The sequence below is a fragment of the Monodelphis domestica genome, chromosome 2 (genome assembly GCF_027887165.1).
Source record: "Monodelphis domestica isolate mMonDom1 chromosome 2, mMonDom1.pri, whole genome shotgun sequence".
NCBI classification, from domain to species: Eukaryota; Metazoa; Chordata; class Mammalia; order Didelphimorphia; family Didelphidae; genus Monodelphis; species Monodelphis domestica.
This window is the reverse complement of record NC_077228.1, coordinates 107861372-107870119: the sequence shown is the minus strand read 5'-3', so window position 1 is coordinate 107870119 and position 8748 is coordinate 107861372. Positions and strand designations below refer to the sequence as shown.

The window sequence follows — 8748 nt, the reverse complement described above, 5'->3', positions numbered from 1 at the left end:
TTACCTGTTTTTAAGAAATTTTGGGCAACAGAAGACAGTGGTAGTTCAGGGAAGGCTTGGGCCTACATATAGTTGAAAAACCAGTGTGGGAGTAGGCAGTGACCATCTTGGAAGCACTACTCTAGTCAAAGCAATTCTACCCAATAACTGCAACAGCCAATAAGAACATTCTGCTCTTCCCTGGGGAGGGGGGGCAAGTTCTTAAAGGCATAGACTTAAAACCACTTTTTTACTATTGCTAGAAGTTTTTGAAAACAAAGATGGTTAATCAAACAGTAGTCACACTGGGGTCCCTAGCCATGGTGGGAAATTTTATTTACTTGTGGTGTATGTTCTTCTTTGTAACTATACCTAACTACATATGTCTTTTTTTACACATATGTGATACATGGCAGTGGTTGAAAATTGGCTTGGGCAGAATACTTTGTTATCTGCCTGTGGGAATAGCGTTAGTCGTAGCACTGATAAAGTTATACCATGCTTTGAAGTAAGGGGTAACACTGGTTGTAGAGAAGCTAACAAACATACAAGAATTGAAGATCATAATTTTGACAATGAATAACCAGATTATACAAGCTAAACCAAGTTTGTTTTTTTTAATTTAGCAATAAAATATTCATAGTTTATAGAAACAACTGCAAATCAGGAGAATGTTCTGACAGATATTAAAACATTATATACACAATGAGGTAAATGTACCTTGGCCTTTCAAGAGGCAACTTAGGTTCAAATGAAATATTGAAGCATTTTCTTTACATGTATATTAATATCAAATACCTCTATAATAATTTTCAATTGCACAATGTGAAAAAGGATACAAAAAATGTTCGTGACTTATTTTCAAATTTTGTTTAGAAAAATTAATGAATGTTTATGATCATATTGTACCGCTAAACCAAAAAGTTGCTGACTAACCTGAGGAAAGAGATGATATGAAAGCTAATAATGCACAAAAGGACAATACAACTAAAGTAGAGAACAAAGTTGAAAAGGAAAGGGAAATCCCAATACTGCCATTAAGGGACCATACCAACTTGCAAGGTGATCAAGGAATCATCCATGTAAAAACACATAAAACTTTTTTAGCTGCAGGCTTGGAAGGCTTATGCAAAAGAATGCCAAAATGGTATTTCAATCCATTTAAGTGCATAAAGGAGATGAAACATGCAATTCAACTTTACAAGCCAACTTTTGAGGATGTTGAATTTCTTCTTTCTGAACAGAAAGGGAGAAAGACCTATTTATTGGGGAAACCAGGTCAAACTGAACATTGACATTGTGACCTGAGCAATGGAGAGACCTAGAATTGTCCCATAATCAAAATCTGGTGTATCTAAGAAAGGCAAGGGAAGAGTTAATTGAAGCCATGAAGTTTCACTCAAAGCATCCAGACAATTGGGGTCGTTTTGAGGAACTGAGGCAGAAAGTGGGAAAATATCCATCCATGTTCATTGCTAGGCTTGTGGAACCAGCTGAAAACCTACTTGGATTCTAAGACCTTAATGAACCAAATCTACAGCATACACATAGGCAATTTGTAAAGGGAACCAATCTACCCATAAGGAACTATTTTAAATTGCAATGTCCTGATGGGAGATTAGAAGAGTTACATAAAAATGCCACCTATATATTAGATTCACATGAGGAAAATTCTCTAGAAAATGATGAGTTAGGTAGAGAATGAAGAAGCCAGCTAAAATAAGCTAAGGAAAAGTTAAAGCAAAAAGAGATTGATGAAGTTAAGAATCTAGCAACATTGCAGTCATATAGACCTAAAAGGACTGTTGGGCAAAATAACCAGAAGAGAAATTTGCCTAGGTGTTTCCTATGTGGCAAATTAGGAGACATAGTTCATCCATGTCAATTAAAGGAACAAATATATCAGGCAAAGAACAAGAAATCAACCTGGAAGAATAACAACTATAACAAGAATAACAACTCACATAACAAGCAAACATCATTTTATATTTTAATTTTTGTAAAACCCCAAATGTCCCTTACCCATATCTTTCCTGCAAAATCTCTTAGAGTAAGTAGAGATCTAGAAGAGTATAAGGTAGGGTAGTAAAGGGTATTTTATTATTTTGGGGGGATCTAATTTTTAAACGGATTGTAGAGGACAGAAGAGGTATAGGGGATAAGGAAGGTTTGTATCAGGGAATGGAGAGGTTGAAGGGAGAAAGGGAATATGGCTGCCAATGAGGTAAAAGGAGAGAGATACCCCAGCTGAGAGGCTATCTTTGAAAATTGGGGTTCCTGAGAAATGGGCCACCTGTGATAGCCTGAGGGAATGTATTCTCTATTATTGATATTGAAAATACCCCTGAGCAGGTAAGCATAGACCCTCCTGAGGGACAAGTCTCTCCCCAGACCAAGGTCACCCAGCAGGGGTCCAATAAGGACTGTCTATGATTGAATGGCTGTTCTTAGCTTCAGCTCCCTCTATGTTCCCCTGAAATGGTCCTCTTATTTGACTGCAGTTTATTTAAATAAAGATTAATTTTAATAACAAGTTTGGATTGGGAGCATATCAGGGAATAGGGAATCAGGATTTCCCTAGATGGGGTTTGAGTCTTTCTCAGCTTTTGAGTTCAGGCCAGGCCTCACAGGCTGGTGGAGGATTTCTTTTATTCCTCTCTATGCTAATCTATGCTAGCTTCCTTAAGTTCAAAATCTTTAGCAGTAGACAGCAAGAGGAAGAAAAGGTTCTGACTTTCAGAGCTGGTTGGGCCTGCCTCTTTAGGCTGACACCCCTAAAGTCCAGTCTTACAGTTCAAACTGTAATCCTTAAATACTTTTGTTCAATACACAGTCACAGGAATCCAGGTAGAACACACAGTTGGGAAAATCAGGAATGGAGGCACTTCTATCCTGAGACAGGGAGAGAGGCTCCTTCCAGTCTGATGGCCAGGAAAGAGAGGGACCCTATACACCAAAAGTCACTCTCCATGTTCCCCTCATCCTACCATCATTCTTGTCAATATCTTCTCTCTCACATTCCAACTGCTATCTGTTCCAACTGAGTGGCAGAAAGTCCAAAACTAGCTTCAGTTTTCCTTTCCACAGGGAGCAGATTAGAAAATAGGAATAGATAAAAGGTATATATAAATTTGTGACATTTTTGGTTAAGATGTTCATTTCAAATCAGATAATTTTAGGAATGGATGGAAATGAAGAGCAAAGATAGAACATACTGGAAGAAAGATAATGGAGAGCCAAAGAGACAGAATGCATAAAGGGGATGCTGGGAGAGTTTTCAATGGACCAAAGGGAGATTCTCTTGAACACTGGAAGAGAGTGGAGAGTGTATCCTGAACTCTGGGGTAAGACTGATATCATCAAATACCCTGAAGTGTCCCAAAGTGATTGCTATGACTGATATAAAGTCAATCATCTTAGAGATCTTTCTGTGAACCTTTGAAGTCAGACAAGACTTTAAAGACTGACACAAACAGGATTTTATATTAGGAAGGCAGTCTGTGTGCCTGACCAGAAGATTTTACTATCCCTGCTACTTCTTTAGACTCAACTGTTTACTTGGGTGCTTAGGTATATTATATTTTAGATTAGGAGGAGAAGAAGTTCTCTTAGGCCTGATCCTGGCTGATGGCCATAGCCAAAGACTCAAGATCAGCCTGAAGGAAATAACATAGGATATCCTGAAAACCTCTTTCCCATACCTTTCCCTAACTTGTCTTAGTAATAAAACACTGTTGTTTACATCAAATACATAGTAAGATAAATCCTTGGAATATGTCAAAGAGATAGAGGGTGATAGGGAGTTCTAGGGTGTCAGCTCTAAGAGACTCCAGTTAAGCAAAAGATCCAGAGTCTTCCCCGGAGTACTGCTTTGGCTGCATCCCATAGATTTTTATATGATGTCTCCTCATTGTCATTCAGTTCAATGGAATTGTTAAATATGTCTATGATTTGTTCTTTAAACAACCAATTTTGGGGATCATTATTTTATATCTAATTAATTTTTTTATTTGTCTCTCCATGTACCTTTGCTAATTATTATTTGTATTGCATTAGGTCTTAAAACATTGTATTTATTATTTCTGGTTTTTTTACATTTGTTGACAATGTTTTTATACCTTAGTATATGGTCAATCTTTGTGAATGTACCATGTGCTTCTGAGAAGAAAGTGTATTCCTTTTCATCCCACTTTATCCATATATCTATTAAGTTCTAATTTTTCCAAGATTTCATTCACATCTCTTCTTTCTTATTTATTTTTTGGCTTTATTTACCTAGATCTGAAAAGGGAAGGTTTAGGTCTCCCATTAGTTTTGTTTTACTATCTATTTCCTCCTTAAACTCCAAAAGTTTCTCCTTTAAAAATCTGGATGCTATACCATTTGATGCATCCATGTTTAGTACTGCCATTTCTTCATTGTCTATACTGTCTTTTATCAGGATGTGATTACCTTCCCTATATCTTTTAACTAGATGTGTTTTTACTTTGGCTTTGACAGATATTATGATTGAATCTCCTGCCTTCTTTTTCTCAGTTGATGCCGAATACATTTTGCTCCAGCCTCTTACATTTATCCTGTGTGTGTCTACCTGCCTCATGTGTGTTTCTTGCAGACAATATATGGTAGGATTTTATTTTCTAATCCATTATGCTATCTGTTTCTGTTTTATGGGTGAGTTCATCACATTCACATTCACATTCACATTCAGAGTTATGATTACTACCTATGTATTTCCCATCATTTTGATTTCTTTCCTCTTTTAGTCCTGCCCTTTCATCTTTCACTATTTCCTTCTACACCAGTGTTTTGCTTTTAATCAGTCCCCCTATTCACCATCCTTATTTTATTTCCCTTCCCACCCTCTCCCTTCTTATTTTCCTTTAAGGTCTATTGAATTCCCTCCCCCTTCTCTTTACCCACCATTTGATAATGTCCCCCCCAACTCCCCCATATTGGTTTTTCCCTCTCAACTTCCCCATAGGGTAATATAGAATTCTATACCCCAATGGATGTGGATGTTGTTCCTTCTCAGAATTTATTACACTGAGAGTAATGTTTAAGTATTACCTATTATCACTCTCTTCCTCTCCTCATAATAGTATTCTTCCCTTTCTCCTCACATACACCTCTTCATATGGTACAATTTGTAGTATAGTTTGAGATCTGGGACTGCAAGGTCACCTTCCTTTGTATTTTTTTTTTCATTATTTCCCTGGATATCCTTGATCCTTTATTCTTCCAAATGAACTTTGTTATAGTTTTCTCTAATTCAATAAAACAGTTTTTTGGTAGTTCAATGGGTATGGAACTAAATAGATAGATAAGTTTGGGTAGGATGGTCATTTTTATTATGTTAGCTTGTCCCACCCATGATCAATCAATGTTTTTTTCAATTGTTTAGATCTAGTTTTAATTGTGTGGAGAGTGTTTTGTAGTTGTGTTCATATAGTTCCTGTGTTTGTCTCGGCAGATAGATTCCTAAGTATTTTATATTGTCTCAGGTGACGTTAAATGGAATTTCTCTTTCTAATTCTTTCTGCTGAACAGAGTTGGAGATATATAGAAATGCTGATGACTTATATGGGTTTATTTTGTATCCTGCTACTTTGCTAAAGTTGTTGATTATTTCGATTAGCTTTTTCATTGATTCCCTAGGATTCTTTAAGTAAATCATCATATCAGCCACAAAAAGTGATAGCTTGGTCTCCTCATTTCCAATTTTAATACCTTCAATTTCTTCTTCTTCTCTAATTGCTACTGCTAGTGTTTCTAGTACAATATTAAATAATAAAGGTGATAATGGGCATCCTTGTTTGACTCCTGATCTTATTGGGAAGGCTTTGAGTTTTTCCCTATTGCAGATGATGTTTGCTGATGGTTTTAGGTATATACTATTTATTACTTTTAGGAAATGCCCTTGTATTCCTATACTTTCTAGTATTTTCAATAGGAATGGGTGTTGTATTTTGTCAAAGGCTTTTTCTGCATCTATTGACATAATCGTGTGATTTTTGTCAGTTTGCTTGTTTATATGGTCAATTATGTGGATGGTTTTCCTAATATTGAACCATCCTTGCATTCCTGGTATGAATCCTACCTGATCATAGTGGATAACACTTGTGATGACTTCCCGGAGTCTTTTTTCATAGTATCCTATTTAAGATTTTTGCATCTATGTTCATTAGGGAGATTGGCCTATAGTTTTCTTTCTCTGTTTTTAACCTGCCTGGCTTTGGGATCAGCACCATGTTTGTGTCATAAAAAGAATTTGGTAGAACCCCTTCTTGCCTTATTCTGTCAAATAGTTTGTATAGTATTGGGGTTAGCTGTTCTTTGAATGTTTGATAGAATTCATTTGTGAATCCATCTGGACCTGGGGATTTTTTCTTAGGGAGTTTTTTGATGGCTTGTTCGATTTCTTTTTCTGATATGGGGTTGTTTAAGTTATTTACTTCTTCCTCTTCTAGCCAAGCAATTTATATTTTTGTAAGTATTCATCCATATAACTTAGATTGCCATATTTTTGCCATATAATTGGGCATAGTAGTTTTTAATGATTGCCTTGATTTTCTCTTCATTAGAGGTGAGGTCTCCCTTTTCATCTTGGATACTGTAAATTTGTTTTTTTCTTTCCTTTTTTTTTAATTAGACTGACTAGTACTTTGTCAATTTTATTTGTTTTTTCAAAGTACCAGCTTCTAGTCTTATTTATTAAATCAATAGTTCTTTGACTTTCAATTTTATTAATTTTTCCTTTGATTTTTAGGATCTCTAATTTAGTCTTCATCTGAGGGTTTTTAATTTGTTCACATTCTAGTTTTTTATTTTGCATGCCCAATTCATTGACCTCTGCCCTTCTTAATTTGTTTATATATGAACTCAAGGATATAAATTTCCCCCTGAGTAATGCTTTGGCTGCATCCCATAGGTTTTGAAAGGATGTCTCACCATTGTCATTTTCTTCAATGAAGTTATTAATTGTTTCTACGATTTGTTCTTTAACTAGCTGGTATTGGAGAATCATATTGTTTAATTTCCAATGAATTTTTTATTTATGTCTCCATGTACCCTTACTAATTATTATTTTTATTGCATTGTGGTCGGAGAAGGTTGTATTTATTATTTCTGCCTTTTGCACTTGTTTGCAATGATTTTGTGCCCTAGTAAATGGTCATTTTTTGTGAATGTACCATGTACTGCTGAAAAGAAGGTGTATTCCTTTTTGTCCCTATTTATTTTTCTCCATATGTCTACTAACTCTAATTTTTCTTTCTTTCTTTTTTTTTTAAAAACCCTTACCTTCTGTCTTGGAGTCAATACTGTGTATTGGCTCCAAGGCAGAAGAGTGGTAAGGGCTAGGCAATGGGGGTCAAGTGACTTGCCCAAGGTCACACAGCTGGGAAGTGGCTGAGGCCAGGTTTGAACCTAGGACTTCCCGTCTCTAGGCCTGGCTCTCAATCCACTGAGCTACCCAACTGCCCCCAACTCTAATTTTTCTAAGATTTCATTCGCTTCTCTCACCTATTTCTTATTTATTTTTTGATTTGATTTATCTAGTTCAGAACGGGGAAGGTTCAGATCTCCTACTAGTATAGTTTTTCTATCTATTTCATCCTTCAGCTCCACTAGTTTCTCCTTTAAAAATCTGGATGCTCTGCCATTTGGTGCATACATATTGAGTACAGATATTCCCTCATTGTCTATACTGCCTTTTATCAGGATGTAATTACCTTCCCTATCTCCTTTAACTAGATTTATTTTTACTTTGGCTTTGTCTGATATCATGATTGCTACTCCTGCCTTCTTTTTATCATTTGATGCCCAATAGATTTGTCTCCATCCTCTTACTTTCACCCTATGCGTATCCACCTTCCTCATGTTTGTTTCTTGCAGACAGCATATGGTAGGGTTTTGGATTTTAATCCACTCTGCTATTCGCTTGCATTTTATGGGTGAGTTCATTCCATCCACATTCAGAGTTATGATTACTAGCTGTGTATTTCCTAGCATTTTGATTTCTACTCCTGGTCCTGCCTTTTCTTCTTTCACTATTTCCTTCTATACCAATGTTTGTTTATAGTCAGTTTCTCTAGTTCCCCCCCTTATTTTATTTCCCTTTCTACCCCCTCCCTTTTTATTCCCTCACTTATTTTCCCCTGTAGTCTTTTTAAAATTGCCCCCCACCCTCTCCCTCCCTTGTATTGCTTCCCTCCCCACCAGTCCTTTTTTTACCTTTCTACTCCCCTGTAGGGCGCAAATCTATTCTCTTCCCCAATGGATTGGATTGTTCTTCCCTCTTTGGGTCCATTTCAAAATATGTAAGAGTTGAGTATTTCCTATTTCTAATCTCTTTACCCTTCCAGTGTATAGATGTTCTCCCCCTCCTGCCATGAGATTCTTTGTGACATATAAATTTACCCCCATTTGTTTCTTTTCCCATTTCTTTTAGTCATAACCTCTTTTTTAGCTCTAGTCATGTATATATATATATATATGTATATATATATATATATATATATATATACTTGTATATGTATTTATGCATGCATATGCCTATACAGCTATTTATGTCTTGTCCTTTCATCCTATACAGTTTGTCACTGTTCCCTCTGAGTGTAATTCTTCTAGCTGCTCAGGTGATAACAACAGTTTTTAAGAGTTACCAATGACCTCTTTTCTTATAGGGATACATATCATTTTAACTTATTGAGTCTCTTAAAATTTTGTTGTTGTTGTTTTGTTTGTTTTCCCCCCATCTTTTTTAAT

The 8748-nt window shown here is 36.0% G+C and overlaps 2 protein-coding genes across 4 annotated transcripts in view; one reads left to right on the top strand and one right to left on the bottom strand.

The window, feature by feature from the left end:
- The window catches only part of LOC107651290 (uncharacterized), a 171989-nt gene extending 171859 nt beyond the window's left edge, over window positions 1–130 (bottom strand). For both annotated transcript variants that reach the window (XR_008916168.1, XR_008916169.1), the window contains exon 1: window positions 5–130. The gene's annotated coding sequence lies outside the window, so the exon portion shown is untranslated. The remainder of the gene's footprint in view (window positions 1–4) is intronic.
- Window positions 1–8748, top strand: part of LOC100017089 (renin-like) — a 68657-nt gene that overhangs the window by 6841 nt on the left and 53068 nt on the right. The window contains exon 1 of one of the 2 annotated variants that reach the window (XM_056815773.1): window positions 3188–3323. The exons of the other annotated variant lie outside the window; for it this stretch is intronic. The gene's annotated coding sequence lies outside the window, so the exon portion shown is untranslated. Of the gene's footprint in view, window positions 1–3187; window positions 3324–8748 lie in introns of those variants that run through there. 2 annotated transcript variants of the gene reach the window in all.